This window comes from Chiloscyllium plagiosum, unplaced genomic scaffold, assembly GCF_037043375.1.
Source record: "Chiloscyllium plagiosum isolate Xiang-an unplaced genomic scaffold, Cpla_swu_hap1 HiC_scaffold_4, whole genome shotgun sequence".
Taxonomy (NCBI): Eukaryota; Metazoa; Chordata; class Chondrichthyes; order Orectolobiformes; family Hemiscylliidae; genus Chiloscyllium; species Chiloscyllium plagiosum.
The window spans coordinates 124,249,610-124,274,164 of record NW_028270142.1 but is presented as its reverse complement, the minus strand read 5'-3'; the positions used below and the strand labels follow the sequence as shown (position 1 = coordinate 124,274,164).

The window sequence follows — 24,555 nt, the reverse complement described above, 5'->3', positions numbered from 1 at the left end:
CGACCTATCACCTTCTCCCCCATCTTCATCTACCTATTGTATTCTCAGCTACCATACCCCCAACCTCACTCTCCTCCCATTTTTCTCTCATCTGCCTGGTCCACAAGCCTCATTCCAGATGAAGGGTTTATGCCCGAAATGTTGATTCTCCCACTCCTCAGATGCTGCCTGACCTGCTGTGCTTTTCCAGCCCACCACATCTTGACTCTGATCTCCAGAATCTGCAGTCCTCACTTTGTCCCATGATCCGTAGACTTTGGGCGAGATAATTCTTGATTGTTCTCTTCTGTTGTATGAGAAAGTGCTTCACATTTTCACTCGTTAATAAGCTGGTTCTGGTTTTAAGAACATATCCCTTGCTCAGGATTGTCCCACTAGAGAAACGGTTTCCCTGTATCAAATAGAAGCCCTTTATTATATTAAGTACCCCAATTCAATTACATCGCAATCTGCTAAAGTTAATGAAATCTAAGCCGTGTTTATGTGTCACCTCTTCATAACTCTTAAATTAAGGAACCTTTCATTTCTTCTTGATAGTAAGCAGTCACACTACATCTTTTGACTTAAATTGGATAACAAAAATTTATAGGTTTCATTATAGAGGTTTTAATTGAAATTCTAATCTTGATGGAGAGCAATTGATTAGCTAGACCATTGGAGTATGTTAAAGTGGCAAGCTAATTTAGCTCCTTGGGACGAATTTGGCTTCATTCTTAGAATTTCATCAGAGGTGAAAAATGTATGTCTGAAGAAGACAAATTGCAATAGGAGTATAATCTAACAATTAGCTTAATACTATCAATGAGAACCAAACAAACTGTAAAGCTGTGGCATAAACTTACGCAAGGCATTAGTTCCAAGTTAACAGGAAATAAATCTGTATATGAAACATTATAGATGACCTCATTGAAAAAAAAGGACTGATTAGGTTTCGTATGTTGTACCACAATAGCAGCAAAGTGTATTTTTATAACATTTTTAATGGAGAACCTCCAGTTACAAAATCATAAATGGCGAAGAGCACCATGCTAAACGAGGAATATTGAGGAAAGGTGATCAAATACTTGATTGAAAAGCTGTTTTTAAGAATTATCCTATCCGGTGGATAATTTGGAGGGACAGAGAGATTTAAGGAGGAGATTTATTTGTTTAGAACTGAAAGGTGGTAGTAATGGAACAAAAGGAATCGCAACATATAAAAAAACTAGTGTCAGAACAATATATGTTTCTTAGTAGGTTGAAGAGCCAGTAAGCTTCCAGAAATATATAGCAAAGAGGCTATTCAGGGATTTAATGTTAGTTAAACTTATGGCAGATGAAAAGAATGTTAATTAAGCTATAACTAGGAAACACATGCTGAAACCCAGCTAAAACTATGATACTGAAATGCTGAAGCTACTCAATTAAACCTAATGCATGTTTGCTTTAGTAATTATCAGGCTAAGTTACCATATTGTTTGCTATTGTAATAATTGATAGGCAATGTGGATGTAATGAAATGGAACACTTGTGTCCTAAATTCCTTTTTGAACAATACATTTGAGGGCCTTTAAAGCACAAATCTAGAATAAACATTTCCAAAAAAGATAGATTCATTAATGACAGGGGCTGAACTGGCCAGGTGGTATTGTTGCTGGACTGTCAATCTTGTGACACAAATAATGTTCTGGGGATCCAAGTTTGAATTCCACCTTACCTGGTCTGGCCTACATGTGATTCCAGACCCACAGCAATGCAGTTGACTCTTAAATGCTCTCTGGACAATTAGGGATGGACAATATATGCTGGCCGGTGATACCCTCATCCCATGAATCAGGGTGCACCTGCTATAATGGTTTAATAACTGGCAACTGATAAGCCACTTGAACAGTATAAATCTCACAAATGTATTATTACAGCTGTGAAGAGCATAAGTGATGCATAAAATGGCTGAATAATAGCAGAGAAAAGCATATATAAAGTATTCAAAGTCCTTATGGAAGCTGTAATAAAATATGGCAGTGACACATTGGTGGGTGAGGAACAGTCTCAAATAAACAGCTAATGAGGCATGCGTAGGAGTACATCACCGAGATTGTGAACAGTAACCAGCACAAAAGAAAGAGTAAAAAAAAATTTCATGACTTGAAAGGTAACACCAAAAATAAAAGACAAAACAGTGCTTTACATTAAAGTTGAAAAATATATGCATTGTCAGAACTGTGCACTATTTATATGAAATTTGAAAACACAAGATTGCATATAAACACATGTGACACTGCTGTACTGGCACAAATATCAGAATTGAGCACTTAAAAAAATTCAAACTAAAAATAGCAAGGCCATGAAAATGGCACTTCATTGCAATTGGGAGACAGTATTTCAGAAATATTTCTCTTAGGCTCTTGCATGTCAAAATAAAATGGGTGCAAATTTAAGGGCACAGTGCAATTAGGGTGTCAGAGAATAAATTACTCACAGCATTCCATATTCTATCACTAGTCAATTCAACTGAGAGAATTTGAAAGGTTTTCTTTATTGAATCCCCTACAGTGTGGCAACAGGCTATTTGGCCCAATAAGTCCACACTAACCCTCCGAAGAGTAACCCATTCCCCTACTTTACATTTACCCCTGGCTAATGCATCTAACCCACACATTCTTGAACATCATGGGCAATTTAGCCTAACCTGCATATCTTTGGAGCATGGGAGGAAACCGAAGCACCCAGAGGAAGCCCATGCAATCACGGGGAGAATGTGCAAATTCCACACAGACAGTTGGCCCAAGGGTGGAATCAAACCCAGGTTCCTGGCACTGTGAGGCAGTAGTGCTCACCACTGAGCCACCACGTCTATGGGTCTTTGGAGTTTAATCAGTAACTATTGACCTCATATTTTAAATTGTATTTTTGTAACTAACTATGCCCAAGCATTGATTATGCATGTGCTACTTTTTGACATATAAAGACAATAGTCATTTGTGGATGCAAGTTAATTTACACCTACACCTTACACTCTTTTACTAATTTCATGAATGAATTAAAAAAAAATCAAAATACTGCAGAATTGAAAGAAATGCAACAATATTGTTTAAATAAAAGCTGCAGGAACAATGATGGGAAGTTGCTACATAATTTAGAGAATGCAGAATAGGTGTAAGGACCAATCAGAGAGATGATGGGCTCTTTTCGGTTTTGTATTTTCTTATATTCCCAGACTGTGAAGGAATCAAAGACTAAATATTAAGAAGTACAATTTACAGCAGAGCAATGGTGGAAAAAATAAAAGAAAGACTTTAATTTATATATCACGTTTAATGATCTCAGGATATCCTATGATGCCTTAAGGCCAATGAAATACTTATGAAGTGTAGTTACTGTTGTAATGTAGGAAACATGGCAACAGTTTGTGCATAATGGTACGTGAGCAACATAATTACTGGATAATCTTTTATCATAATGTCGATTGAGGAGTTAATGTGCACTAACGCTATTTTTGTGTTGGACTTTTTGTTGACCTGAGCAGACAGATGGGGCGTGGTTTAACAGCCCAGGCAAAATATTCAATCTCCAGCAGCACACTACTTCAGTGGAGTATAGACCTAGATTTTGTGCTGAGGCCTCTGTAGCATTTCTTGAACCAAAGCCTCATTAATCAATATTGAAGGTATTGCCACTGAGCCACAACTCAATTATATTGACAAAAGGCAATGGCAAAACCACTGTTGTCAGTTAAAGGTATGATTGTGAGTACATTGTAAGAGTTTTGTGAAGATGTAGATCTCAGACTTTAAACAAGACTAGTAAAGCAACAGGACTGAAAAGAAGAAAAAAAAATGCATGAAAGAACTGAGAGCTCATGCAAACACTATGTTAAGAAAGATCGTGGCACTCTGAGAGGTTGCTCTGCTGTAATGGAATAATGCCCATTGCATATCATTTGCCTGTTGGTACTTGTGTTTGCTGCAGTGCTGTGCCATTTCCTAGCCCTATTCAGTGGTTATAGGTGCTCGTGAAAGCAAGAACACCTGAACTATTGATGCATGACCATTGCTGTTGAAGACACAAGCAGGCCAGATATCTTCTGCACCACATACAGCTTACCCCCAGGTGTCTATACAGCCAGGCACCATGATCACTTGATCAACCTGGGGAACATCTAACAGCAGGGCACCAGCAAAAGCAATCTGCAAAAATTAACTGAGCAAACAGAAACACTTTAAGCAGCAGCAGTTGCAGTGGAACAAAATGAAACTAATTTCTTGTCAATATCCTTTGCAATATATTGGCCTTTTATTTTACAAAAAAGAAATCAGAAGTAAAGATGCAAAAGAATACGGACCTCAGGCAAATAAACATGGAATCCCAGAGGACTATGGGCCATTTCTGTCATTAAAGAGACACAACGGGCGGTGGTTTAACCTTAGGGTCACCACGCCACACACAGGGAGGGGGGGAAGGTTGAGAAGGAGAGCCTTCCTTGATAACATTGGCTAGTAAGAGAATCAAACCCACCTCATTGTGCATTGCAAATTAACCATCCAGCCAACTGAGCTTACTAACCTCCCTTCACTTGAACTTCTATGATCATTGAAGTAAGTTTAATGAAAGGAAAAATGTCCAGTTTCAAAGTTTATTGGAATAGGTAGATATTATTGATGCTCACACTGCTCCTGTCAGTAGAGTTTGTTTTTTTTAATCTTGGCAGCTGCAGGTTTTCTGATCACTCCTGCTTTGCAGTTGCTTCTCAGCTAATATCTTGGTTTGTTTCACATTCTTCTCTTGGACTATAGTTTATGATGTGAAAGGATCTGCAGTTATCTGGCAGGCAACAATCACTTGTACCATGGCCATAACCTTCCTTATTCTGGCTGACTGCAGCAGTTGATGAGTTTCCACAACTCGTTCAATGAGATGAGTGAGCATATTATGGGGGGAAGATAGTTGGATAGTTGGTAAATCACATTACAGCCACTGAATACAAGCATCCAAATGGATGTCAACTGCTCTCCTCAAGCTGAAACTTCAAGACAGGGATTAAAATCATCCAACTTCTGACTTGAAACGGATGTTACTGTGAAGTCAAAAGCTTATTCATATTCCTTGGTGAGGTATCTGCTTTATACCATACATTTTCACAGGACGCAGAATGTAATCTGACTTTTGGACTATTTTAAAAGTGGTCTCTGTCACCTTTCCATTGGTGTAATGAGAAAACTGAGGGGAAGGCAACATAAGGGCAGAGAGGTCATCGATGGTGGCCAATCGGAATAGTATTGCATCAGCCAACAGATTTACAATGATGGATGCAGCTACTCGGAACAGATGTAGAAACAGTGGTAGAGCAACAGGCATGCGGACTGCACTTGCTGCACTAATGATAACAGGGCATCCAGAGGCTTTCATTTCACAAGAGCTGATTGCTTTATACAGCACAAAGCAGAGTTAATGTGAAATATCTTATTAACCAGATATATTTGTGCAACTATTGACTGGATGCCCATGTTCGTTAAACATCAGGCAAATTGTGTTAAATGCATACTTTTTCAAGTCCTTCCTTAGTTTTATTGAATTTGTTCTCCATCAGTTGCCTTTAACAAAGTCACAATAGGAACTCGTCAGCTTTTTTCAGAATGTTCTCTAAGTTCCATAGTTTCTTTAATGTAAATTTGGCAATGATGAGGGAAAGAATCTAAATGAGCAAGAACTTCTTTCAGGGATTTCTCTTGTCTGTCAATTCATTTCTTTTTACAAGCATGAGATATCTCGAATAAACTTCTTGACATGAAACATTTTAGCTCACTTTATTCTGGTCAGTCCCTGCTGGTGTGCAGTAAATAAAGAGTTAAATGGCATTGCAACCACTATCACATTGTATTCCGACAAATGACCAAACTATGGTAGCTCCAAACAATGTCAGTTGAGTTACATTACAATAACAACTAAAATCCTTCAGACAAATGTAAACCTTGACTTTTTGTACAAACCTGACACTGTTACTTTAAATGCAGAAAGGCAATGATGAAATCATCGATGATTGTCTTTTAATGTAGTCACGTGGCCATTCTCTTTAGCTGCGCAGCTGGAAGAGGCTTTCACTTCACATGGGTCGATGATTGCTTTATAGAGCACAAAGCAGAGTTAATGCGAAATTTCTTATTAGCCAGATCAGAGGAGTTCACATCAAAGATCAACACCACACCAGAAAAGGTCAGCAAGTTGTCATTTTTGCACTCAAAATTGTAATAGCTGTAAACACATTTCAAATCCGCTTCATTTAAATTTATCACAGATGATTAATCTAGGTCACATTACTGTATTGATTTATTTGCAGTAATGGTATGCATTAAGGGATCTTTGGGTCAATTATGTGCAGTGATCTAGCTTTCTTCTACATCCATTATCTGTCAGTCATGTTATATCTTTGTAATTTGAAGTGGTTTTCCATAACCTTCATTTCATCATCTTCTAATCTGCTGTCATTGTGGTTGTTTGCTTCTTAAATTAGGATCTGGGTTAAAAAAAAAGTTACATTAGTTTTAACCTGTTTGGCTTGCATCTTGATCAAACATCTCCCTCCCTCATAAAATAACAGATAATGTTATTACTTTCACAGTCCACATCTCAGAGCTGGTGCCTTGAGTAATAATGAGTTGTTTTTGCTATCATATGATTGCTATGACTATAATGTATACTTTTCTTTGAATTGCATGTTCAGGCTCAATTATATTAAGACCTGCATTGGAATCTCTTATCATGGCTTGACTGGTAAAGGCTATGTCATGAGTGTAATTGGTGCATACTGACCAGAAGGTCACAGACTTGATTCCTTGTGTATTGATCTCACTTGGGGCAGAATTTGAAAGCTACAAATTGGCTTAGTGGCTATGAATTTTATGAAGGGAAAGTAAGCCAAAGTTGGGAATCATGAGTGTTCCACAGGCTAATCAAGCAACAGCCCAACATAGACATGGATTTGGAATTTTACCTTACAGGTAAATGTTTTATAAAAGTAGTTTACTGCAACAAAATCTTATTTTTTCTTTGCTCCATCTTGGGTTCATCTAGTGATTAGTAGTAGAAGATATTGCACTATCCATGGGTGGCACAGTGGTTAGCACTACTGCCTCACAGTACCAGGGACCCAGGTTTGATTCCTGCCTTGGGCGACTGTGCAGAGTTTGCACATTCTCCCCATGTCTGTGTGAGTTTCCTCTAGGTACTCCGTTTTCCACCCACAATCCAAAGATATGCAAGTCAGGTGAATTGGCCATGCTAAATTGCCCATAGTGTTCAGGGATATGCACGTTAGGTCTGTTAGTCAGGGGTAAATGTAGGGTAATAGGTTTGAGGATTGGTCTGGGTGGATTACTGTTCGGCGGGTCGGTGTGGACTTGTTGGGCCAAATGTCCTGTTTCCATGCTATGGGGATTCTATGAATGATACATCACCATGGAGTATCTACAGAATGTTCACCATTCTTAGTTAGAATGAAGTTTATTTCACGATAGCAATAAGTACAAATACATTTGGTAGCAATAGGCACTAGGAATTTTAGGAGCTGGTACAGGTACATCTGCTCTCCCTGAAACCTAGTTTGTCTCTGTCCACAGATTGTGTATAACCTCAGGAGAGTGGATGGAACCAATGTAAAATGAATATTAAATCTTCAGAACCATTACCTGATGCAACATGTGAGATGGCAGGTCAGGTAGTTGGGTAAGATTAATAGGAAGAAAAGAAGGTGAATTACTTAGTAGTAGTGTTTGGTGGTCAAGTGATATTCAAGTGGTGGGGTAATTGAGAAAATTGGGGAAGTGCAATTGGTGCTGGTTGACATGGTTCATCATTTTAGGGTTGAGTCAGGTCAGGATGGTTCTGTCAGGGTGAAGTCTAGTTAGATCTTAAGGACGAATTGGGTAATCAGATGTAAAGACCAGGAGTATGGTCTGCTTTGGTCAGAGCTATTGTTAGGTAGGTCAAGAGATTAAGGGTGATTGTGGAGGTGGATAGAAGGGTTTGGTCAGAGGATGGTCAAGTCAGAGGGAAAATTGGGTTGGACCAGTGAAAGGTGATAGTTGATAGTTGGGTTGATAGGCAGGTGGAGTCAGCGGGAGTACTTGAGTGATTTGGAGGTGGTTAGATCAGAATTTGGAGGTAGTCGGGTTGGGGCCGAGTTGAAAACATTTGTGCAGGCTCTTGGAAAGTACAGGACTTCCCATTGGAATTCCTTTGGTAATTCAAGTCATAGAGTCAAAGAGATGTACAGCACGGAAACAGACCTTTGGTCCAAGTCATTCATGCTGACTAGATATGTCACCCCAATCCAGTCCCACCTATCACCACCCAGCCCCTATCCCTCCAAACCCTTCCTATTCATGTACACATGCATTTTAAATGTTGCCTCCACCACTTTCTCTGTCAACCCATTCCACACATGCGCCACTCTCTGTGTGAAAACGTTGCCCCTAAGGTCTCTTTTATATCTTTCCCCTCTCACCCTAAACCTATGTCCTCTAGTTCTGGACTTCTCCACCTCGGGGAAAAGACCTTGTCTATTTGCACTATCCATGCCCCTCATGATTTTATAAACCTCGATAAGGTCACCCCCTCAGCCTCCAATGCTCCAGAGAAAACAGCCCAAGCCTATTCAAGCTCTCCATATAGCTCAAATTCTCCAACCCTGGCAACATCTTTGTAAATCTTTTCTGAACCCATTCAAGTTTCACAATATCCTTTCCGATAGGAAGGAGACCAGAATTGCGCACAATATTTCAAAAGTGGCCTAACCAATGTCCTGTACAGCTGCAACACGACCTCCCAACTCCCGTACTCAATACTCTGCCCAATAAAAGAAAACATACCAAACATCTTCTTCACTATCATATCCACCTGTGACTCTACTTTCAAGGAGCTATGAACGTGTACTCCAAGGTCTCTTTGTTCAGCAACACTCCCGAGGACCTTACCATTCAGTGTATAAGTCTGATGCAGACTCGCAGCTCAGGTCTTCAGAAGGTTCCTGATGTCACCTTCTGTCATAAATTTAGTCTCTGATGATCCAGTAGCAAGATAATTTAGGCCTTGAATATTTTTATACACAATAGATCTAGATAGCTTAAAGGGTTAGTATTGACATGAAAGCAGAAATGGCCTACTCCTATGATATGTATTCAGTTCTGTGCAGCCTGTGAGCACCTTCAGCACCTGAAAACTAATAGGAAGAAAGTTAGCTCAGATGCCTTATTAAGCAAAAATTTTGTCGCTTAAGTCTTGGCTCTTGGCAAGGTTGATTTTGCTTTGAAACTCCTTGCTTTAAAGTTGCACAATGATTTCAAATTTATACTTTTGGAAATGTATGTTATTTATGTCTATGTCTGAACATGTTCCAGTCAAGATTTGTTATGCAAGCAATATTAATTGTGAGTCAGTGAATTACAGTGATATACAGGTGGCAGCACTACTGCCTCACGGTGCTGGGGACCTGTGTTCAATTCCACCTTTCAGGCAACTGTCTTTGTGGAGTTTGAACATTCTCTCCATTTCTGCGTGGGTTTCCTCTGGGTGCTCCGGTTTTTCCTCTGGGTGTTCCGGTTTCCTCCCACAGTCCAAAGAGATTCAGGCTTTATGGATTGGCGGTGGGAAATGTAGGGTGAATGGGTAAGTTGGGTGGGATGCTCTTCAGAGGATCTATGTGGGCCTGTTGAACTAAATGGTCTGTGTCCATACTGTAGGGATTCTAGGACAGAGTTCAAGTAGTACTGCAACTCAGGGTGAGAATCTTTAAATTTGGCCATGAATTTAAAACAATTTGATCATTTACAAGACCATTATTCATTAAACTTGAACACTGCATCTTTTGTTTCTTTTTGTTAAAAATCTATTCTGTTTGTCTTTTTTTGAAGCAAAGGACATCAAAGGGTCAATACAGTAAGATATCACCATCAGAGTGTGCAATTCACAGAGGGTACAAGATAAATCAATAAGTTACCATTGAATAATGTTAAATTTGGGTGTTATAAGTTGGCAGTTATGGGAGAAAGGGAAAATTGCAAAAGGGAACTGGTTCCACAGTTTTAAGTCACAGGAAAATGAATTAGATTACAAGTTGCTGTGATAAATCTTGATTTCAGTGTCAGGTGAATGTAAGGTTGAAACTCATAAAAAGCAATGCATTTGGACCTTGGGAGAAATAAGCAACAGAGGTTTATTGAAACATCAGTCAATGCAGATTGAGTAGACCAGAGATGGTAACCTGGGGCCTTGAGATTCTTTGCTTTGCCAAAAGTGCTGTATAAATACCAGCAGTTATGGGACTGGACTAGTACTTTGGGAATCATTAATTAAAACCTCACCAAGTTCAATTCAATACTTTGGAAATATTTAGGCTAATACAAGGAAGTCAGTGGTTGGATATCTGTGAATCTAAACTGTTTTCTGAATGTCCTTAAGAGAAGGAAGCTTACTTGCCTCAAGAAATTATTTCAGTCCTACTTTATGCTTATTCTTAATACATTCATAATGCCCTTCAGGCAACTATAGACGAACAGTAATAGGGCTCTGTGGAAAAGTAGCATGTCCTGTTTCAAGCCCCCCTGGCTGAGAACTGCATGAACAGGTTGATAAAAACATAACTAGATGACCAATGAATACTACTGGCACTGTGTATGCATCAAAAGTCATAGGCAATGCAACAAATTGGAGTGAAGCTGAAATTAAAATTGTTTATTAGACCACATAATTTGTCTTTTATCCTAAAATGCAGCAAGATTTAATTGACGCAAGTGAACTGTTATTTAATACCAGATGGTTTATCATTTTTGCCATGTTGATTTTTTTTACATTAAATGTAATAATTTACTGGTGATGTTTGTGCAATAAAAATTATTCTACAAACTTGAAAGTGTGAGGACAGGAAAAGATTTTAAGAGGATGTAGGTGTGTGGTAGATGAAGTAGTATGTTGGGAGTAAGAATGAAGAAAGGCAGCACACGATGAAGAATACAGTTCTGAAGGACAGAAAGACTTGAGGGTATATGTGCACAGTCTGTTGGCAGGTTGAGAAAATGTTTATTAAAATAACTGCGATCTTGTGATTTATAATTTAAGGCATTAACTACAAAAGCAAAGAACTTCTGGAAATCATTGATCCAGCCTGATCTGTAGCGTTGTACCTGAACCTGTGCACCACACTGGGAAAGAATTGGAAACGGTGAATAAATTATTTGTGAGAATGGTTCCACAGTTGAGACCCTTCAGTCACAAGGAGAGATTGACAAACCTGGGATAGTTTTGCTTGAAGAGAAGGTTGAGAGATTTAAAGAGCTGTTCTAAACCTCAAAGCTTACAGTAGATATGGAGAAATCATTTCCATTGGTAGAATTGTTGCAAACAATAGTGCACAGACTTAAGTTGGTTTAGCCAAAGAAGCAGAGGTAATGAGTAAAGATGACACCTTACGGTTCTGTTGCTGCACTAGCATAAGATGAGTTTTTTTATTCATTCACTGGATGAGGGCATCACTGGCTAGGCAGTATTTATTTTCTATCCCTAATTGCCGAGGGGGCAGTTAAGCGTCAACCATATTGTTGTGGGTCTGGAGTCACATGTCGGTCAGACCAGGTAAGGATGGCAGTTTCATTCCCCATTAGTAGCTAACAATGGAATGGCTGTTGTAGCAGTCCATGGGATGACAAGGCCGGGTATTTGTAGGCTGGAGTAAGGAAATGGGAAAGATGCTCAGGGTCTAGGCTTTTTACCTCCCTTCCTTTTTTGAACAATGGCAGTTTTCCAATCCTCAAGTATTTTTCCAGAACTGAAAGATTTTTGGAAAATTACAAGCAATCCACTATCTCTATAGCTACTTCTTTCAGGATTCTTGAATTCAAGCCATCGGGGCCAGTGGACTTACCTGTCTTTGGTGCCATTAGTCTGTCTAATACTACTTCTCCAGCAATGTTGATGGCACTTGATTCATCCCCTTTTGCTTTAGTAGTAATGGAACATTCAAAGTATCATAATGACTGGTGCAAAATATCTGTTGAACTGTTCTGCCATTTCCTTGTTCAAATTTCCTTTGCACAAATACAGAAATAAAGTCACTCACTTCAAGGGCAGTTAGTGATGAGTCACAAATGCTGGCTTTGCCAGTGACACCAATATCCCATTAAAAAAAAGGTCTTTATATGCAGTAAGTGGCTTAATCCTATTATGGACTATTTTAGAGTGTGTTGGAGGCAAATCCAATTTAATTTTCAAAAGGAATTGAAAAGGAAATTATTTGTAGGCCTGTGGGGGGAAAGGGTTGGTGGGAGGTGTTAGAATTCTATCATAAAGAGCCAGCATCAGTATGATGGACTGAATGACTGCATTCTATTGTATTATTGGTTTATGATTCGTTTCTTCTCAGGATGGGAATGAGCCATGTCATTGGAGCAAAGAATGGAAATGTTACTTTGCTTCTGACTGTGAATACTTACTGCTAAGAGAAGGTGCCATAAATGAAAACTGCTCAGTAAACCAATGCTAAACTTCATATTTACGAGAACAAAATTCAAACTGGTGAAAAAAATAGCTTTTGGATGACTGGGTGTCCCAAAAACATGTGACTTTTGTTTTGGGGGATTTTTTAAATGCGTAATGTAGAGTTGAAATTATCACTTTAGCTAAGCAGATCACTCATTAACAATTTTAATTAGGAATAAGCTACCAGAAACTATGTCATTTTTAATTTGTGGTATTTATGTCGTCGGTCCCCATTAAATTCAGCATTAATGAGAGAGCTACCATAAGATTTTGGCAGAGCAATATGTATCACACTATTGTTATCGCAACAATACTTGATTAGAAAATAAATATCTTTAGTAACACGAAGTCTTTTGAGTCCACCAACACCAATTTATTCTGACTTGTCCCAAACCCATCTATCTTCTATGATTGTTCTATTTAAGCACTTCTCTTTAGAGGTATGTTTCATTACTCACTGAAACTACTCATATTATCTGATTCAATATCTGTTCTTGGTAAATTATTCTCCAAATGTATTTTTCTCTGTAAATCTGCCTTTCCTTAAGTTTCCATTAATGTTTGAAGCTATGTATTAGTGAAATAACACTATTTTGTGCACCCTTCTGTCTCTTCAAAATTAAGTGAAAACTTGGACCATTTTTTATTCCTTTTCTAAAGAAATATTCTTCAACATTGTTAAATGGGACTCTCCTCATTGCTTCTTCTGTATCCATCAAAGAGCAATAATATATTTTGGAAACTGCACAAATGAATTTAGGGGAAAGCTGACTGAACATGCGGGAGAAAGGGATAGAAGAGCGCATAGCTAGGGATCGATCAAGTAATATGGGAGAAGTCAAAAATGAAGCATGATAACTGCATAGATCCATAGGACAAATTTATAGCACTCAATGCGCTGCGGATTCTAATAAACCATGTAACTTTTATGACACGGGACCAAATCCATATGAAACCAATTGATCCAATTTCCTCCCACAGTCCAAGTACAGGTTAGGTGGATTCACCATGCTAAATTGCCCATAGTGCCCAGGGATGTGTAGGCTATATTAGTTAGTCATAGAATTGCAGGATTACATGAATAAGATGAAAGAGTGAATCTAGATGAGATGCTCTTCAGAAGGTCAGCATGCAGTCAATGGGTCGAATGACCTGCTTCCACACTGTAGAGATTCTATTCTATTCTATCCTATAACTTAGAACCCATCCAAATGAGACTTATTAATCCTTTATTCACTAGCAGTATAACCTCTTAAATCTAGCTGTGACATTACTGAGTGACTGGCCTGCTGATCTTGGACAAAGATCCAAAACTTGACAGGGGACCATGGAAAAAAAATATTACTATCTTCTTATTGTTTCCAGGGTCATGGCTACCCATTTAGTTTCTCTGACTGCATATGTGATTTATAATAGCGTTCAAGTATCACTTTAAGAACAAGAGGTCGGGAGCCTTCTCCCATGTCATTTACTGAGTTGAAGTTGTGAAACAGTGCAACAGTTTGATTCTCTCAATGCCAACCAGGGGATATCCATGGAAAATAGAAACAATAGAATGTGTGTCACTCCTTGCCCCTGTTAATGAAAACATAATACTTACAGTATTGGCCTCAAGGAAATTATAATTTATTTTTAGGAAGTATTTTTAAAATGTGTAAGATGTAATGAACTAAATATATGGAAACATTTTTCATAACATGTGTTTGTCAGTCTTATGAAAATTATAAGAGATATTTCTTCCTCCTCTAATTAAAAGCAAATTACAAGATTCCCTTTTCACAGACACATTACCAGTCCCTTTGCATTCCTGTGTCAGGACATTTCTGAGATGTAGGCTTGATGTTGTAAAATCATTGTACAGATGTGTTATAGCCTACTTGCCCACAGAAGAAGTGCTGAGAGCTCTTCTCTGTGTTTTTTTTGACAGTTACAGCAATTGCAAGCTAAGTGAGGAGGTGATAATGATTTGTACAACACATCTTAGACCAGAGTTACTAGCTGTTCTTATGGATGTTGTGAATTCTTCTAATTTGGGTCTGTTGCTATTCCATTCTTTGATCTCTATTCCTTACTTTGATGATTTTTTTTTCTTTGAACAAATTTTATACTCTTTTGGTGTTTCATTGACTTTGAGATTTATCTATGATGTATTTGCATTTTTTTTCCTTTGAGACTGGATGCTTATCTATATTTAAAAGTCAAGAGTTGCATCTTAGTTGGCTGCGGCAGGATTTATACTTGAAGTAATTTTGCTTCAATATTACTCATTCTCTAAAGAGTAAATTTGTATTCTTTAGAATGTTATAACATTCATTGTTTATAATCAAAAGCTAGCCAGACATCTAGTACAGTGTGACACCTGGACATCACCTTGAACTTGTGGATTCAATCACCCCCTTTTAAGACTGGTCAGAATTGTAATCTGCTGATCTTTGGAGGAGCTAACAGTAATTTCTTTATATTTCTTTATATTGAAAATAATAAAATATGATGGATATTGCATAGCTTGGGGCAATAATGAACAGTTTTGATCTTGCAACGTATAACATAACAGTATTTCGAAGCATTATTATTTGTCTGCTATACTCTCTGATTAGCTCCACGAACTCAAAAAGAAGGGATAAGAGATAAAATACCTCTCGTACCACTGATGGACAAATGTGACTAAATACTACCTTTGGTATATCTGCACTATATTTCTTCATATTAAAAACAGGTTAACACATCTGCATCATTTAGGATTGATCATAAACATCATACTTCCTTTTTCAGGAACAGCACCAGTTGGGAAATCTACTGCAGTGTGTTTTACTATGCTTATACCAGGACAGAAAGTGAAAGGAAGAGTTTTTGTTATTATTACAAGGATATTATGAGCATTGGCAGCATGGCTAACATATTGCCCATCCCTAAATGCCTCTATAAAGATGATGGCTTGTGTATGTTTTCTTTCATCTGTTACACACAAAGCAGATCTGAAAGCGCGAAAATATATGAAAAGGCCAATCTTAGTAAATATAGTATTGTATAATTGAACTCATTCAGAAAGGAGTATATTTGTAAGTTGCAACAGTTAAATACCTTGTGAAATTTGCTGATTCCCATTTACCTGGGATGTAGGAAAGAGGAGGAGGTATCATTAGTGTCAGACAACCAGACGTACTCCAGGCAAATACAATACAAATACATATTTGGATCAGTTTCATTATTTTTGCATTCAGAGAAAATGCTTACACTACAGAAAAAGGCCATTTTACCCATTGTGTCTGTGCTGGCTCTTTGTTGGACAATTTACCAAGTGTTTTGCTCCCATATTCTTCCTGTGGCTTTACATTGTATTTATTTTCAGGTAATAAACAAAGATTCCACCTGTAGCAATGATTTTCCAATCTTCCATCACTGGACACATATCTTAGAGCCTTAAAACAAATAAAGAGCTGCGAATGCTGGAAATCTGAAACAAATACAAAAGTTCCTGGAGAAACTCAGCAGGTCTGACAGCATCTGTAGAGAGAAAGCAGTATTAATATTTGAGTCCAGTGACCCTTCTTTGGAGCTCTTCTGAAGAAGGGTCACTGGACTCAAAACATTAACTGCTTTCCCTCGACAGATATTGCAAGACCTGCTGAGTTTCTCCAGCTATTTTTGTTCATTTATATCTTAGTCATGTTGATCCTAAAGGACACTTCGTATTTCTCTAAATTAAGGCAGCAGAAGATCATTCAGAAAATGAATAAAACTTGATTGATTCCTTGTTATATGTATAGTGTGTCAGGGACAACTGAGCTTCATGAGCAGTAGAATGCTTAACAATATTTAACTAAAAGGCATCATCATTTTCCTTACCAAAGCATGCATACACATCACTTTATAGAATCCCTACAGTGTGGAAACAGGCCCTTCAGCCCAACAAGCCCACACCAATACTCTAAAGAATATCCCAGCCAAACCCATTCCCCAACCCTGCATTTACCCCAACTAATGCACCTAACCTACACGTCCCCGTACAATTCACCTAGCTGCACATCTTTAGATTGTGGGAGGAAATATACAGATTCCACACAGACAGTCACCAAATTTGGGTCCCTGGTGCTGTGAAGCAGCAGTGCTAACCACTAAGCCACCATGCTGCCCAGTGTTTAATTAGAGTTTTAATTACTTTGCAATACTTCAATCTGTTCTCTTTATCCTAAACAGTTAAGATGGTGGAAATCGTTATGCAAATGGATTGTATTTTTCAGTTCCCAGTTACTTCTTCCACACACAGTTTGACTGAACTTTAATTTGTAGTTGGGTCTTTTATTGCACTATTAGCCTGAAAAATTTGATCTGGTAATTTTGATGTTGCTCATTTCTATTTCTGTTGACAGAATTAGCTGGTCCTCTTTGTTTTTGTTAAAAGGCATTTAGATTGAACCTTCTCTTCTTTAGTCTATTTCTGTCTTGCCTTTGCTGGCATTCATGTATTTTATATTTTATGCATGTTCTCATATTTTCAAAACTACTTGGTTTATGTGCATGTGTGCTAATTTTGAAAAATACTGTCTTCCAATTTTATTTCTCCTTACTTTGGAAATGTTAACTTTTTCCAATTTTGTTCTAACCAACCTTTATTGTTTCTTTTGGCGAGCTGTTATACCCTGAAGTATCTCCACAGGTTTCAGTCTTCTCAGTTGGGGTGCAAGTTAATAACTTAAATTCAGCATTCCGTCATTAACTGCCCAGTGTGGTGGTAAACTCTCCATAACAACATGACTAAAGGGGGAACTAAGTTTTACAAGTGCTCTTCGTAGTTCCATGGGCTTAAATATGGAGCTTAAATGTGTTTGATACACAGCTCATATATTTTACCATTTTCTCTAAAGAAGAACATCAGTGATTTGATTGCAGACATTGTGCATTTTTGCATGGTTTTTAATAATTCAGATTTCTCTTATCTGGCCCTTATTACACTTAAAACTAATCACAACATTGTTCATACAAGTGGAAATGTAAGGTGTGTAGGCTAAAGACTGCTGTGCAGGTGAATGCTATGAGGGTGTTATAATCACTGGGTGTGTCATCCTGAGGTTCAGGATCCTGTTTCAAGGTTGGAGGGAACACTCTTTTATAACTTTAGCCATATTAGCAACTTCCTTCTAGGTAGGAGAGAGAGCACCTTATCCTGCCTTCCTCAGGAGAGTTCACCTGACTGCAATCATTCAGATACTGGAGCAGGACCTTGGCTAAAGGGGAGAGTTTAGAAGGAGCTGGGGTTTATGAGTAATCAGATTGCCAAGGTCTATTCAAAATTGCTGTAATTACTGCAAGCTCTGTTAGGTGCATTAGTCAGAGGGAAATGGGTCTGGGTGGGTTAGTCTTTGGAGGGTCGGTGTGGACTTATTGGGCCAAAGGGCCTGTTTCCACACTGTAGAGAATCTAATCTAATCTAATCAAACAAGTAGCTGAGGCCTTTTCCCTGTGGGCCCTTTATTGCATTGACCCTGTAATTAGACATCCTTGCTAAGCCATCCCATTCACCCTCCGCAATTGGCTGTATTTCTATTGCAATGGGAAAGATTCTGTGTAAAGCCCATAGCATTTTTCTTTTATTCGCTCACCAGCTGAAGGTGTCATTGGCTGGGCCAGCATTTTTCATATTCTTAGTTGCCTTTCACCAGTTGGTGGTGAGCTGCCTTATGGAACTGATACAGTTCCTGTGCTGTAGATTGATCTATATCATCTGAGAGAGTGTGTTCCAGGGTTTTGTTCTGAAAAGCAGCAATAATATTACCAAGTTAGAATGATGAGTGGCTTGAAGGGGGGCTTGTAGGTGGTGGTGTTCCCAAGATCTTCTCGTCTTTTCCTCCTGGAAGGTAGTGGTTGTGGGTTTGGAAGGAGCAGTCTGAGGAGCCTTGGTGATTTGGCCAGACTTCATCACACCACTGGAACAAAAATTGCCGGTGTTCAGCCTTACCACTCTGAATCCTCATCAGTGCAAATGCCACCGGGTACTGCAGCAGCCCAAACTCGACTCCACTACCACCAGGAGTCCACTTTGGGCCCACCTTGCTGATGCAGCTACTGCCGTTGCCGCCGGCAACAGAAACTCTCCTCTGCTTTAGCACGGATGAGTTGGAACTAGGACTACCTCATGGATGCAACAGCCACCGGGAACTCAAATTCCCCTCTGGTACTGCTCCTTCGAGTCTGTGCTGAGCCCACTTGCTGACTGTCACAAATCTACACTGGGCCTGAGATGAAAGAAAGTTAGTATGCTTCAAAGGAAAATGATGACTTTAGACTTGTCATTCCAAATAGTTTTGCAGTTGAGGTGTAATTTCTGGGTTTATCTCAGACTAATAGATGCACATTGATTATTATGATGAGTCACTAAGGCCATATCATTGGATCCGTCAATGACCACCGTGACAGAAGGTGGATTGATGGACCTTGGTCCCTTCTTGTCTCACAATTTGTATGTTTCTATCTTTAGGTGGTGGCCTCAATTTGACAGTTCTACTGAAATCCACTCAAAAGCTGGAAATGCCTTCAGGCAATGGGTCGAAAGATCCCAGAGGAATTTTCACACTGCATTGAAGACAGAAAGCCAGTTGCTTTTATATAAATGTGAAGGTTGTTTTCTACTTAACTGAGGCTATGGTGAAACTTTCAAAAACAAAACAGAAGGGAGATTTGACCTGGTCAAAATGATATTTGACTTCCAATTTCCCCTGTTAAAAAATAGAAGGGCCTCATTTCTTTATAACTGACAGCCTGTTGGATGAATGGTGGAACAATGTTGTTTTGAAATTCTGGGCACAATTTTGTAGTAGTCTGAGCAACATGGGCCGTGACGACAAGTAAAGCAAGACCCATTGAGACCCCAGGTGCAGCACCCATCTTTTATGCATCTCACAAACTATGTGATGCAATCATTACTAGGCAGCAGCAAGATGACAGTTTCTGGAGATTAACCTTTGTTTAATACCTTTGTGAATGGCAAAAAATGAACTCATGGGAGCCAGCCATATGCACCACACCAGACTAGACTCGGCTGCATCTCTGAGCTCTTTGCTCGTTGTCATAGTGCTCACTCACTATTTACATTTTCCTTGCCTTGTATTTTTGTACTTTGTGTCCACAGCCAAAGATACCTGGCTCATATTGCTGCTATTTTGCTGTGCCATTAAGAAGGGGCTCAATATTGTTATGGTTGTTGATGCAGAGGTGCTCATGTTGGATCGGGTAGGACTAGGTCAGAAGTCATGCAACACCAGGATATTGCTCAACAGGTTTATATTAAATCCACAAACTTTTGCAATGTTTGGAAAGCTTGTGATTTCAAATAAGCCTGTTGGATTATAACCTGGTGTCCTGTGACATCTGACCTTGTCATGGTGGTTAGCAGACCTCATTCAAAGGAAGGATGCTAGCCTTTGCTCGGGGTTCTTAACACACTAAGTCTAGGTTACGTTTGGCGCAGTGTGCTGAGTTAGGATTTTTTTATTCATTCACAGAATGAGGGCATCACTGGACAGGCCAACAGTTATTGTCTCTGCCTAATTGCCTGGGGGTTGGGGGGTGGGGAGTAGGTAGTGATTTAAGATTCAACCACATTGCTTTGTTTCTGGAGTCACATGTAGGCCAGACCCAAAAGGGTATTAAAGAACCAGATGGGTTTTTCCTAAATTCAATAATGGAGTAATGCTCTCTTCGATTCTCCATTGCAGATTTTCATTGAATTCAAATTCCACCATCTGCCGTGGTAGGGTTCAAACCCAGATCCCCAGAGCATTACCTGGGTCTCTGAAGTAACAGTCCAAGGATAATAACACCAGGCCATCACTTCTGTTCACCTTCTACTCATAAGGTGCCAGCTGCTGAATGATAAGCAGCAGACCACCCATCTTGACTCTTTCTCCTGTTGTCGACTGTTTTCGTGGCACATGTGTTTCTGTTGAAGCAAGTATGGACATGAGTGAGTGGGCAATGCAGAGGGCATGCAGGATTGGTATTGTCAGGCTGGAGTGGGTGAGAGCAATTGGAAAGATATTGCAGGCAATAGTGAGAGAGCATGGCAGCATGAACATTGGAGTGAGCTGGGTACAGTTGCAAAGGTTGAGTAAGGGTGAGGTATCGAAAAGAAGGTGGTGGCACTTATACTGGTGCAGTGAAGAAATACGTTGACTTTCTTCCTACAGTGCTGAACAAATGGCTCTGATTATTTTAACATGATTGGCAACCCTTGGCCAGGCTGCCATGGTCTGATGTGGCCTCCACTGTTGTTCCTGAGAGGTACTCCATCATCCAGCAGGGCTTCCAGGACCCTACCAACAAAGCAGGGCACTAATTTCCCCCTGTCTGCCACGATTAGGGCAAATGCCAGCAGCCATGCTGTACAAATCTGGATTGGCTATGCTTTTCCCATCCAACGGCCTTTTAAAAATGGTGTGGACATAAGGTTCGTCTGTTAATTTCTGATTTCCTGAGACGTGGTTTGTTTGGGGAATAGTACTTGATAAGATGGAAGCAGAAGTCAGACATGAGAGATGGGAAGGGGTAGATAATTAATCTTCAAAGTTTGTGCGAAGATTTGTAGCTCGGGTGCTCGTTGTTGTGGTTCTGTTCGCCGAGCTGGAAATTTTTGTTGCAAACGTTTCGTCCCCTGGCTAGGCGACATCATCAGTGCTTGGGAGCCTCCTGCGAAGCGCTTCTTTGATGTTTCCTCCGGTGTTTATAGTGGTCTGTCCCTGCCGCTTCCGGTTGTCAGTTTCAGCTGTCCGCTGTAGTGGTTGGTATATTGGGTCCAGGTTGATGTGTTTGTTGATTGAGTTTGTGGATGAATGCCATGCCTCTAGGAATTCCCTGGCTATTCTCTGTCTGGCTTGCCCTATGATAGTGTTGTCCCAGTCGAATTCATGTTGCTTGTTGTCTGTGTGTGTGGCTACTAAGGATAGCTGGTCGTGTCGTTTTGTGGCTAGTTGATGTTCATGTATGCGGATTGTTAGCTGTCTTCCTGTTTGTGCTATATAGTGTTTATAGGACAAATGAAACGTTTGCAACAAAAACTTCCAGCTCGGTGAACAGAACCACAACAGATAAGTAATCTGTTGGCTTTGGTAAAACATCGCGAGGCATCACTGTGACAAACTTCCAAAAAAGCTCGATACAACTTAGACTTCGCTAAAAACTGCCATCTTGAGCCCATGATTTCTGACAGTGCAATTTTAACAAGAACACAACAATGTCAGGAAACTGTCTGACACCAGATAGCAATCCTTTGATGATTAGAATGCAAATTGATAAACCATGTCACAAATGCAGAATCTGAGAAATCATTGAGTGTGAATTTTGAATAATCCACAGCGGAGCCATCAAATTTTACACTTCAGAACAAAATGATTCAATTATCACAGCTCTGCCACCTCAACAAATCTTCCTTTTCCCAACACCCATTGAAACTTTTCTATTTCCATTATTAATTCACTTTCCTTTTTTGGTTACCATGGATGTTAAAACTCTTTTGGGCCCTGTCTGTGGTTTTGATGTTTTCCTGAGTAAATTAAAGCATCTAAATCCCCACAAAATATCCTACCTGATGCTTAAATAATATGATTGATTTGCTTTTATACTCAGTGTTGCTATTTTTAAAACCATGATCCTATAGTTTTCTTTTTTAAATCGAGTTATCACTTGTCCTCCCACTTTAAAAATATGCATATCTGAATCCTTTGTTTTTCAGCGATATTAGCAATGTGGGGCAGGATGTGTGATTTGTGTGGTGTGCTAGAGAGGATGAAAAAAGTGAATTTAGAAACATAAGAATATAAGAAACAGGGGCAGGAGTAGGTCATCTGGCCCATCGAGCCTGCACTACCATTCATTAAGATCATGGCTGATCTTCTTGTGTCCTCAGCTCCACTTACCCACCCACTCACCATAAGCCTTAATTCCTTTATTGTTCAAAGAGCTATCTACCTTTGTCTCAAAAACAATCAACAAGGTAGCATCAACTGATATGTTGGGTGAGGAGTTCCACAGATTCACAACACTTGGGGTGAAGAAGCGCTTCCTCAACTCAATCCTAAATCTCTTCTCCCTTACTTTGAGACTATGACCCCCAGTTTTAGTTTCACCCGTTAGTGAAAACAACCTCCTCGCTTCTATCTTATCTATTCTCTTCATAACTGTATATGTTTATTTAAGATCTCCCCTCATTCTTCTAAATTCCAATGAGTATAGTTCCAGTCTCCTCAATCTCTCCTCATAAACCAGCCTTCTCTCTTCTGAAATGAATCTAGTGAATCTCCTTTGCTCACCCTCCAGTGCCAATTTGGATCATTAGTTATTTATCTACATGATCTAGGCATTGTTGGAAAGTTTATTGTTTACTGCCAATCCCAAATTGGCCTTGAAAAGGTGTTAATAAACCACATTAGATTTAGGTCACCCAGTCTTTAGTTCTTCTCAGACTTTAGATTAGATTCCCTACAGTGTGGAAACAGGCACTTTGGCCTAACAAGTCCACACCGACCCTCCGAAGAGAAACCCACATAGACCAATTTCCCTCTGACTAATGCACTTAACACTATGGGCAATTTAGCATGGCCAATTCACCTAACCTGCTCATCTTTGGACTGTGGGAAGTAACTGGAGCACCCGGAGGAAACCTACGCAGACACAGAGAGAAAGTGCAAACTGCACACAGATAGTTGCCTGAGACTGGAATCGAACCCAGGTCCCTGGAGCTGTGAGGCTGCAGTGCTAACCTCTGAGCCACTGTGCACTTTAGGTACATTAGTTCATCTAGTACCTTTTCCCTTGTGATTATGCTTATTTCAAATTTATCTCTCCATATCATCACTTGAGTTTCAATTGTCTTTGGGTAGTTTTCTACATTGAGGTCAATCACACTCCCATCACACTCTGAATGACCAACACTATCTTTCATTACTCAAATATTTCTAATATCTATTACTCTATTTTTATGTTCCTAGTTAGATTTCCCTCACTTGACTTTGTACCTTTTAAGTTTTTTGCAGGTTCTTAGGGAGACTTTATTACTAATCGTTGTGATTTGTACAGTTCTTTCAAGTTGATGCTATCTCTAAAATATTTAGCTTGCCAGATGATCCATTCTTCTCACAGAGTTTTCATCCTTGTTGGGATAAATCTTTTTAAGAAGATTGCTGCAGCAATGCTACTGTTATACTTCTAACTTAGTCATAGTTCACCTAAATCAGCCCTATCTTCATGTTCTCACATTTACATTTATTTCAGTTTAAGACACTAGTCATAGACCCACATTTCTCCCTTGGAAACTGCACATAGAATTTTATCATGTTATGACCACAGGCACCTCGAGGCCCTCTTTCCATGCATTTATTGAAGGGCAGTCAGACTCATCTCTGGAATTCAGCTTCTTTTGTCCAAGTTTGAACCAAAGGTATATTAAAATTTGGATTACGATCCTCATGAAACCCAAACTAAGCAGGTTTTTTGACAGGTAATGACTTACTATCACTTTACTAATGATTGAACTGAGTTTGATCGGCAGTACTTAGCCATTTTGTATTTGTCCTGCTTTTAGGAAATTTTCACCTTTGTCAGGTAGATGTTAGTGTTGCAGTTGTACTATACCTTTGTTAGTGGTATGTGTATCCAATTTTAAGCTATATGGGCTGTTCAGCATCTATTTCATAAAGTATAATTGATGTGCTACAAAGGATGATAGATTTTACCGATGTAAAAAACAGACATTAGTCTCCTTCTGGATTGTGCAGTGATCACTCTTACCAATATTGACATGGACAGATATGTCCGCAACAATAAAAAGACCAATGCTGGGATAATACTTGCTTGGTTTTGATCTCCCTCTGATATTTCTCCAAGTTCCCTCCTTCCCTCATTCACCTGTTCTTCATTCATCTGAGGATGTTTTCTTTGAAGCAAAGAAGGTTGAGGGATGGCCTAATTGCTGTCTAAAAATTTAGAAGGGGTGGAGTTAGGGTAGTTAGAAGAAACCTTTCACCTAAGTAAAGAGGTCAATGAGAGGCATAGACTTAAGAG

General features: G+C 39.3%; 1 protein-coding gene across 11 annotated transcripts in view; it reads left to right on the top strand.

Moving 5' to 3' along the window:
* Positions 1-24,555, top strand: part of adgrb1a (adhesion G protein-coupled receptor B1a) — a 568,355-nt gene that overhangs the window by 356,781 nt on the left and 187,019 nt on the right. Inside the window, exon 1 of one of the 11 annotated variants that reach the window (XM_087986626.1) lies at positions 6,073-6,189. The exons of the other annotated variants lie outside the window; for them this stretch is intronic. The gene's annotated coding sequence lies outside the window, so the exon portion shown is untranslated. Of the gene's footprint in view, positions 1-6,072; positions 6,190-24,555 lie in introns of those variants that run through there. 11 annotated transcript variants of the gene reach the window in all.